The sequence below is a fragment of the Adiantum capillus-veneris genome, chromosome 15, assembly GCF_014529385.1.
Source record: "Adiantum capillus-veneris isolate H3 chromosome 15, ASM1452938v2, whole genome shotgun sequence".
In the NCBI taxonomy this organism is placed as follows: domain Eukaryota; kingdom Viridiplantae; phylum Streptophyta; class Polypodiopsida; order Polypodiales; family Pteridaceae; genus Adiantum; species Adiantum capillus-veneris.
Window position 1 is genome coordinate 43939124 of NC_140945.1, and position 10404 is coordinate 43949527.

At 41.3% G+C, this 10404-nt stretch overlaps 1 pseudogene; it reads right to left on the reverse strand.

Moving 5' to 3' along the window:
• Positions 1 to 6103: 6103 nt before the first annotated feature.
• Positions 6104 to 10127, reverse strand: LOC147440589 (tyrosine-sulfated glycopeptide receptor 1 pseudogene; annotated as a pseudogene).
• Positions 10128 to 10404: the final 277 nt, after the last annotated feature.

Genomic DNA, 10404 nt, shown 5'->3' on the forward strand with positions numbered 1-10404 from the left:
AGACGAAGGAAGCTCAAGGCACACAATAGAGAGTGTATTACTCATTATGCAATGGAAAGATAAGATAACCCTAGAGTGATGGGTGTATATACAATGCACGAGGGAAAAAACCTCCGAGTGAGGGGAAAAATGCCCCGGCAGTCCTAAGGTGTGTTCACACATCACTACCACGTGTATATGGTAACAAATTGTGGAGGTAAGGTTGAGGAGACAAGTGAAAAGTGTGTGAAGTTCCAACTTCCCGGTGTCCTCCAAGAAGAGGGTGAAGCATGAAAAAGGTGTGGATGTGGGTGCAGAGGCAGAGGCTGTGGATGCAAACAAATCTGGTTTGGAGTGTCGACAGACAGTGGAAGAGCTCAAGGGTTGCGAAAGTGAAAAATTTGTGATAATGAATTACCAAGCCCCCCCCTTTTATGATAACGACCTTTTAAAAAAAAACACTTTTTAAAAAAATAGCTCAATAAAATGCCTTGTTCAATAGGGCATTCAAATCATGCTATAAGAATGGACTTTGGTCTCGTTGTGATGCCAAGATTCTGAAAAATTCGTTAAAAATGGCATTGAAACAACTTGTACACATGACATGCACAAAACAAAACACAAAACACAAACTCTTCAAAGATATGCACAAAACAATGAACCGGCAAACACAAACTCAAGCCCACAGACATAGAAGCTTTAAAATATTTCAAGGAGTTTTGAACATTTGATACTATTTTTTTCTTGAAAGATGCTATCGATCATAAATCTAGCCGTGACCACTCCATACTTAATAAGGAAGATACCTTGATGGGTTCAAGCTTCCCATAGCCTTGCATAGTAGTAGGTACAATATAGGAGTGTGAATATAAGAAAATTCTTTTTTAAACCAATTTGGTTGGACAAAGGTGTGTAAACATTGTTGCTCCAATATCCGCATGTATAGTGTTGAATGTGCCGGAGAGGCTATAAAATGGGTGCTCCTCCACCAATGTAGATGAAAATATGACTGCAAAAGCAAGCCAAAACATAATTATGAAGCCACAAAAAAATTCCACTATGAATTCACACCCATCTTTGTATTCTCAAAACATGTATTTACAATAATGTGGTGGGAAATCGAGCAGGTTGTTGCAATTGCATGCTTGACATTGAGAAAATGTGTGCACACTGTCTACGGTCCCCTTGTCCTTGCGATTCTTGAAGCCAAGGAGCTTTCCTTTCCAATAATGATCCAAGTTTCCACGGTTTCGAACACGGTGAGGGCCAATAGCAAATGGTTGCATGCATACCAAAGTCTCATTGGTGAAATCTTGTGGCACCCACTCACTAAAGCTCTTATATTGTGGCATCCAAGTCTAGTGACCTCATCCTTTGATCGTCTTCGCGGAGTAGAGTTTGTCAGGTGTGAGTAAAGAAAATTAGGAGAAGGAGGACCTTGTTTGTTGCTACAATGCAAGTGGGAGAAAGGGAATGAGTTTGCTTAGTATACCAATGAGAGGTAGAGTGACAAAGAAGGGGGAGGAGCTTGGTTGGTTCCGCAATGCAAATAGGAGAAGGTGGATGATCCTTGCTTGGTGTGGCAATGAGAGGTGGGAGGGGAAGAGAGAGGAACTTCTTTGGTGCTACACTGGAGGTGGTAGTAGATAGAGAGTGTTGGAGTAGAGGGTGAATGTGATGGTTGCAACAAAGGAGGGCTTGGAAAATGGGTTCTAGAGAGAGAAAACCACGTTTTATGTATGAGATAGGTTTGGGGGGGGGCTTTGGAAAGTAGAAAATGATGTTTCATTTTTTTACAAATTTTTTGTATTAGTATTTTTTGGTGCACTGTTTTGCTTTTGGAGGTCAAAAAATGTTTTTTTGACCATAAAATAAGTTTAGGAGGTTTTAAGGAGATAAATTTGAATTTTCAATAATGTTAAAAACTTCAAATTAGGGAATACTTGGAGGCTCCAAGTGGTCTCCCCTCCTCTCCCCCCATCCCAAAACAATAATTTACCCTAGGTAAGCCTAGCCATTAAGAAGATTGCTTTGTCCTCCTACTGTTTTGAGAGCATAGAGTGTCTCCACCACCCTCTTCCTAACTAATGGACTGACCTTTAATTAGAGGGTTCATATTTTCCTAATGCACTATAATTTTTCTTACAAGTGCTTGGTAGTATCAACATCAGGATCAATTCATCCTCCTTGCTTGGTTTATAAATAATTTACGATGTTGCAGATCTTATAAGCTGAAGTCTTCACGGGGGCCTTCAAAAGGCAAAAAGTGACTGTTAAGGGGTCACGAGAGTTAAAAATCTATTTTAAAAAGGTAAAAACTCATAATGATCTTCGGCAAAGAGAGAGAGAGAGAGAGAGAGAGAGAGAGAGAGAGAGAGAGAGAGGGGGGTAGTGTTTAAAAGAAACCTTTTACTTAGCCCTTAATGTAAATGGTAGATTTACAAATTTTAAGCTATTAATTGCTATTTATGATTGAAAGTGTGCAAACTTCAGTCATAATATTTAAAGTACAAAAAGTAAAAATAGGTTATTATCATTTTTAATTGAAAAATTACTTATAAAGCTTAGAAATTCACATATTGAAAAACTTGGAGTTATTAATTGTTTGCCTATGCACTCTTAGAGAACCTCATCAAAAGGGTTCTAAAAGCTTGCCTCCTTACAATACATGTTGCTCTATCTCATTTGCCATGGAGGGAGATTGAAGCCTTAAAGGATCATGCATGTCACTATATAAAAATACTCTTTCACAAAAAATAAAAGCATTCAAACATGTCAAAGTGATCTTTTCATAACTAGAGAGAGAGATTTAAAAACTTGCTTTAAAAGTACATTTGGTTTAACATTTACAATATGAGATGAAATTTGACATTAACCCATTTTTGGCATGTACAAATGGCATTGCCTTAACTCTTTTTGCCTTGACTAAAGAGAACTTTTTATTTTTTGGTTCTTATTGAATATAATTAAAAATCAAAACCCTTCACCACCTGTCTTAATTTCAAAGTGATTAGGTCTCCACAGTTTGACAGGTGATAAAATCACGAGGTGTGCCTCCAATCAAATATAGCAAAGGAAAAGAAATGACTTTTTTTAATTGGTCAAGCGAGCTTGGATATGAAATACCAGCAAAATCTTGTTTTTGCTAGGGCTTCCTATGCCACTTTAACCCTCTTTCTTATTCAAGCTTGATACCAACAAAATATTGTTTCTGCTAGGGCTTCCTAAGCCATTTCGACCCTCTCCCTTCATTGCCCCTTGCTATCTACCTCGTATCTTCTACACACATTCACCACTTTTGCTCTATAGTACAATCTCGCCCTCATTGACACCTCGCAATTGGTGATCCATGTATGTGCCATTTGTAACACAAAAGGTTTTTAATGTAACTTTGTTCCTCTACATAAATCTAGCATATGCATAGATGACTAGCTCCACTCTTAGTGAAGCATGTACTGTTTGAAGAGCAAAGGAAAGGTCTCTTGAGAAAGACATGCATGAAAGTGTCATTTGATAATCTTTGTCCAAGAGAAGCCAAATTAGGGGAGGGAGACACTATCAAGAGTTGGAGTGTGAAACCATTCTTGAAGAGGGTTTGGTGAAGGAAAGAGAAAAGAAAGCAATTGAGGGATCCAAGTTTGGCATTGCAAGATGTCTACTCCTTTAAAAAAAAAGATCTCTTCTAAAACTATTTGAGTAAAAATACTCTATATTTTTTGTTAGTCTTTTCAATAAGTTTCTTGAAATAAACTTTAAAAAAAGATTGGATAAGCATAGAAAACAATAAAAAAAATTAATAAAATAAAATGATTTGAAATCTTTAAATGAGAGTACACTTTATCAATATCTCATATCATGGGATTAAACTCTTATATATTGTTTATTCATTTGTTCCGTAAAAACCTTTGTCAAGCATGCCAAAAAAAAAGAATGCACCTTCTTTGGACTTTTGGAGAATAGCATTTAAAAGGCTAGAATCTCTTTCTATTCATTCACAAGAGTTTTAAGCCCCACAAGGACACTTGTCAAACAAACAAAATTGAACGACCTTGGCCCCTTCCTTGGATACTAAGGCCTTTAGTGGCCAATAATAGGCATGGTTTTCATTGATGCAAGAAAAAATTATCGTTGCAGTAACACATGGGTCAGTAGTTCTATATATAAAGATGTGTCTTTTCATACACAGACATATGCTCATCTTTAGAGTTTTAGACTTTCCATATTCATTCTTTCTTTTCTTTTGATGAGTTTTCTTGTTTTGCTAGAGCTTCCACTATGTACCTAGAAAATAGAAAAGCTTTCAAAACATCGAAATGCAAAAGTGAAGGGTAAGATGGTACAAAATGAAAAGCCTCGTGACAATAGAACGTCAAAAGACCATCTATTCTATATAGAAAGTAGTGTCCTTTTGTACACGAGCATATGTTCACCTTGAGAGTTTCCATATTTGTTCTTTCTTTCTTTCCTCGTGTTTTCTTCTTCTTGCTACAATTTCCACAATGTATATATATATATATATATATATATATATATATATATATATATATAAAGAGTAGAGCCTTTAGCCAAGCAGATGGCATGCAAAAAAAAAAAAAAAGAGTAGAGCCATTAGGCTAGTATTGTTCCACTTTTTGGTGCTATGAAAATACTTAGACTTAGTCATGCTATGATAATTGTCATATGTTATGGTATACCTGAAACACAAAATTCCCAAGTGAAAATTAAGAGGATATGAGGGTAAGACAATAGAATCAATAAAAGGTGTAGAGTATTTTCATAAACACAATAGTAACAGTCCTTTTCATTTTCCATCAAGAGATGTAACAGGGGCAGCTCTAGAGAAGGATGGGACGGTGTTTTGAGGCTCAAGGAAGAGGCATTCTCAAGATTAGAAGGTGAATTGAAGGAAGATCGGGGTACACACTCCAGCTTTGACATGCTAATGTGAAGTTCTCCACTTGTTGAGACCAAATGCTTGGCTAGGAAGAAACCAATCTTTGTAAACATGATGCAATGACATTCCTATCCCATAAAAGGAAATCTTGATATGATTTTCACACGATTGCACAAATTTGATGGCAAAACATGTGTTACACATGATTGTTGCCATATGCCCAACCATAACTAAAAAGAGTTGTGGCCTTAAAGGGCTTCCCCATAGACCCTCTCTAGGGGGGCCTCTAAAAAAATATGGCAAATTCCATAGGCCCTATAAGAAAGTGGACATTTTTTAAGGCCCTTCACCTAGATTTTCTCCCAAGAACTGTAGGGGGTGCTTCAACCACCCCCCACATTATACGAACACCTTTTCAACTTGGTATAGGAGGCCAAAACGTTACAAATAGGGTGTATACTCTCAATCCAAACCTGCAGGATCATTGGGGCTTGGTTTTACAGAGTATATGGGTACACAAATTTTTTGAAAGGGACCTTAACATTAAAGAGGGCCCTTTTCCATTAAGGGCCTATTGGGGAGCCCTCTTAGGGGGCCTTCACACAAACTAGACAGTGGCAAATCTAGAGGGCCCTCCATATACGCGACCCCATTCCCATACACCTTAAGCACCGGATTAACTGCGGTGAACATCTTATAAGCACCTAGTGGGCCTTTAGATATTGGCACATCTAGAGGGCCCTCCAAATACAGGATCCCATTCCCATGCACCTCAAGCACCACATAAAATGGGACCCACATCTTAGAAACACCTCCAATGTAGTGGGCCTTGGAACCACCCATTATATCTTAGAAGGGTCTCAAAGGGCCAGGGACCTTTACTTTTGGTGCTCATTTCAAATTTCACCCACCCACCACCTTGCTAGAGGCCAACCTTCAGGGCTTACAAATCAAGGGCCTTCCAATTTAGAAGGCCCTCCATTTTGGAAGGCGTATGTGCAAGGCTTCTTACCCCTTGCAACTTTCCTGAGCTTCCTCTTAACCATCACCAGCTGTACCCAATCCATTAATGCCCGCAAAACTCTCAGTACATATGAGGTAGCAAAAACCTTCATGAAGAAAGATGAATATCAAACAGACATAACAACCTTAGAGAGCACAGATCATCTCTACATGGTACACACTAGCCACCCAAAATACAGAATGTCCCAAACCAAAATGACAAGCATATAGCAGTAAAAACAGTCTCCATTGCCACCAAGGCAGTCGCTTTGCCATTAACACCCATGCTTGATGAACATGAATGAGAAAGATCTGTGTTACATATACCTTTTTGCTTACAACATAGTGGGTGGAAACACCCAGCGAGACTCTCTTGCTCTTCACCTCCATGCTGATGAGACTTCTTGATTCTTCCTTCTAAAAGGGGAGGCATATTTACCATGAGGAGAGTGAGGGTAAAACAAAAAATCTTGGGGAAGTACCAAAAACCTGCCTCTCCTAGCTGCTTTTCCCCAATGTCACTAGGAAGCTAATCATGCAAAATTAGCAAGGAAGATGAAACCAGTAGAAAAGCTTAGCACACTGGCTTCATGGAATCTCTTTCCAGCCCAATTTGATCCAACCAATTGACCACATCCCCTATGGAGGGCCTCTTTGCAGGATCTAGGCTTATACATGGGCAAGCCACATCTAGGACTTGCAGCATCTGCTCTTCATGCCCCTTATTCAGCAAAGAAGTATCAAAGATTTCCTCTGCTCTGCCAATGCTTTGCCATTGGAGCACCCATGGAACAAGATCACCAGCCCCTTTTCCTTTACAGATATCGACAGGTCGCCTCCGTGTGAGTAACTCTAAAAGAACTACACCAAAGCTGTAAATATCTCCCCTTGGGGTTGCATTCAATGCATGACAATACTCTGGAGGGATGTACCCCAATGTACCGACCACCTCTGTTGTCACGTGTGTGTCTGTCGACATCATCAGCCTTGCCAACCCAAAATCCGCTAAATGAGCTTGGAATTTCTCATCCAACAGTATATTGCTGGACTTGATATCCCTATGCACAACATGGGGATCACATACCTGATGAAGGTATGCCAGCCCATGCGCTGCTCCTTGAGCTATCTTCAATCGTGTCGGCCAGTCGAGACAGTTGCCACCATCAATCCTCTCATGAAGCCAATAATCAAGGCTGCCATTCTCCATATATGAATACAAAAGCAGCCTTTCATTGCCAATCTGCAAATACCCTTGTAAAGGAACCAAATTTCTATGCTGAGCTTTGGACAGAGTTTCCACTTCTGCCCGAAACTCACGTTCCATCTGTCCGCAATCCCCAGTCAGCTTTTTGATTGCAAGCTTTGTTCCATCTGCCAAGTCAGCTCTATAAACCAGCCCAAACCCTCCACATCCAACAATGTTTGCAGAATCAAAATTGTTAGTTGCTTTGAAAAGGTCAAAGACAGTTAGCTTCCCCCTGCTACAGAAAAGTTGAACAGAAGAGTCCAAAGCCTCTGCAAGATTTTGAGGGCCATCCAGGTCTTTAAAACTTACACTACCGACGTATACCACGTTTCTTCTTGAAAGCCTCCAAGAGAACCAGGCTGACAAAACAACAAGCAAACCAACCACCAGGCACACTGGGACAAGAATGGCGATCCTGGCATTGAGACTTCTCTTTGAAAATGGGGCCAGTGAGGTGGACTTGGCTTTGTCATCTTGACATAACATCGATAGCGGTGGCCCACACAAATCAGCATTCCCTTCATAGCTTTTGTTTGAAAATGTGGAAAACTGATTACCCTGTGGTATCATGCCCACCAACTGATTGTGGGATACATTGAAGGAGGCAAGAAATGTGAGATTTGAGAGTGATGATGGAATGCTACCAGTCAGCTTATTTGAAGACAAATCCAGAAGTTCAAGATCTGTCATACTTGCCATTGATTCAGGAATGGTTCCCGACAAGTTATTAAAGCTGAGATCCATGTTAAGGAGCTCCGCAAATGCACCCACCTGCAGAGGTATAGGCCCTTGAAGTTGATTGTGGGAGAGGTAGACTGATGGAGGAAAGGCAGAAACTTGAGTGTATCGCAGCTCTGGAGAACTCTGCTTATTCTTAATTGCAAGGTTATTCACCACTACCTGTAATCCTGTTGTATTCTTATCTCCATGTATCAAAGTAGGCAATCCAAAGAGCTCCACTGGTATGTGTCCGGAAAAAGAATTATTCGAGAAATCCACATAAAAAAGATGTGGAAACAGCCCCAACCAGCTTGGAATTGGTCCATCTAAGTGGTTCCAAGAAAGGTCTAAAACCTGTAGCTTTGTACAATTCTTCAGCCATTGGGGTATGTGTCCTCGGAGGTGGAGGTATCCGAGAGCCAGTACTTGCAAATTTGAAAGCCCCTCTCCCTCAACTGTGTCTGGAAGGGTCTCATTAAAATCATTCTTGGACAAAATGATGCTAACCAGCTGCTCACTCCCAACCAGAAGGCGCAAGCTCCCATTCAAGTTGTTAGAAGAGAGTGCCAGCGAAGACAGGTTTTTCAAGCCACTAAATTCCATGGGGATGGCACCAGTGAAGTTGTTCTTGGCCAGGTTTAGGCCCAGTAAAGCAGCACATCCAGCCAAGGATGAAGGGATAGAGCCATGAAAAGAGTTCGAATTCAAATCTACGGTCTCAAGCATAGGCAATTTGTTAAACTGGATCATATCAAGGCTGCCCTCAAACTTGTTGTCACTCACACTGAAAACCTTCAGCTTTGTACATGCTGACAAGTTTGCCGGTAATGGTCCGGTAAAGTTATTCTGGTCAAGCATAAGGTATTGGAGATTAAGCAGGCTACCCACAGCTCTATCCAAATTTCCTGTGAAATTATTCTTTGCAAAGGACAGCCATGTTAAAGCACTCAAGTTGTAGATATCCAAGGGAATATGGCCCTGTAATTTGTTTCCACCAAGCTCTAACACTTGAAGGTTCGTGCATACACCAAGCCCCTCTGCAAGAGAGCCGGAAAGGTTATTGTAAGAGAGGTCCAACACCTCCATATACCGAGCATTTTGGCATATATCAATGGGCACTTCCCCTGTTAGAGAATTTTTGCTCGCCCAAAACCTCAACAGTGAGCCAAAATTTGCAAAAGACGATAATTTTCCAGAGAAGCCATTGCTAGTGAGATTGATAACCTGCAAGCTCTCAAGATTAGTCAAAACAGAGAGGTCACCTGACAGGTTATTGCTGCTGAGGTCGAGCTGTTGAAGACGAGAGAGTGCAGTGAGCTGACTCGGTAGGTCGCCACTGAGTGAGTTGGACGATAAGTTCAGAATTTGGAGAGATGCAATGTTGCCCAAAGCTTGGAGTGCGCGCCCATGAAGCCCCTTTGCGTGCAGAGAAATGTTCACTACTCTTGCAGGAGAAGACGTGTCACATTCGATTCCGACCCACTCACAGCAGCTCACACTTTCATCCCAGTTTCCAAGCCTAGAGCTACCATTGATCAAGCTTGCTTTGAAGTCGACGAGAGCTGCAAGATCGCCCTCGTGGCAGAGGGCAAGAGCAGATCTCGGAGAATTCCAGGAGGCGAGCAACAGCACTGCTGTGGCGAAGAGGGCGAGGATGGCATACATGCTTCAGACACCAACAGAGAGTATGAATCTCTTCAGATGAGGCATATATGGGGAGCAGGGGAAGCATGGTGGTTGGCTGAAGCAAATGCCAGCATTGTGTAATTAAGATAATAGACTAGCCCACAGAGACTTTGAAGTGCATGTGAGGACTTGTGTGTGTGTGTGTGTGTGTAAGCGCGTGCCTTCATGGGCTTTCTTGATAGGGAAAGAAGAGAAACCCTTCCAAGTTCCGGCTCTGTGACCAAAAGCTTTGAAAATACGCAGCAGAGTTCGACAAAATTTGCGTCATAGGCAGTAGTATGCACACAAAGTCTACCGAGCAAGCTGTAACCATAAGAGTAGGACTTTTGGCAACAATGTGTGTGACGGGTGGGGTTCAAATAAAGATCTAGTTCAAGTTCAACGCTCCGCAAGAGTGGCTAGTCAAGGGCGGAGAGGGTAAGCACGGGCTAATCAAGGAAAAGTTTTAGAAGCAGAGAGCCAGTCGCAACTAATGGTGAATTTGTAACATGGGTTGGTTTTTGTGTGTGTGTGTGTGTGTGTGTGTGTGTGTGTGAGAGAGAGAGAGAGAGAGAGTGAGTGAGTGAGTGAGAGAGAGAGAGTATGTGTGTATGTGCGCGCGCGTAGAGGTAAAAGCTTGCGGTACTTACTAATGGAAGTCCAAGATAAGTGGGTAGTTCTGTGTCGGTACACCATTACCAGCAGGCTGCAGCAGTGCACCACGAAAGTAGCCTAGACCTAAAGATGTACCTGCACGCAGAGAGTCGTGTTCGGCTATACGCATGAGAGAGAGCCCAGTAGCCTAGGCCTAAAATGAAATAAAAATTTTGCCCTTCCACTTACCAGTGACCGGTCTTCCATATGTGTCTTGAGATGTGCAAAATTTCATTGAAAATTG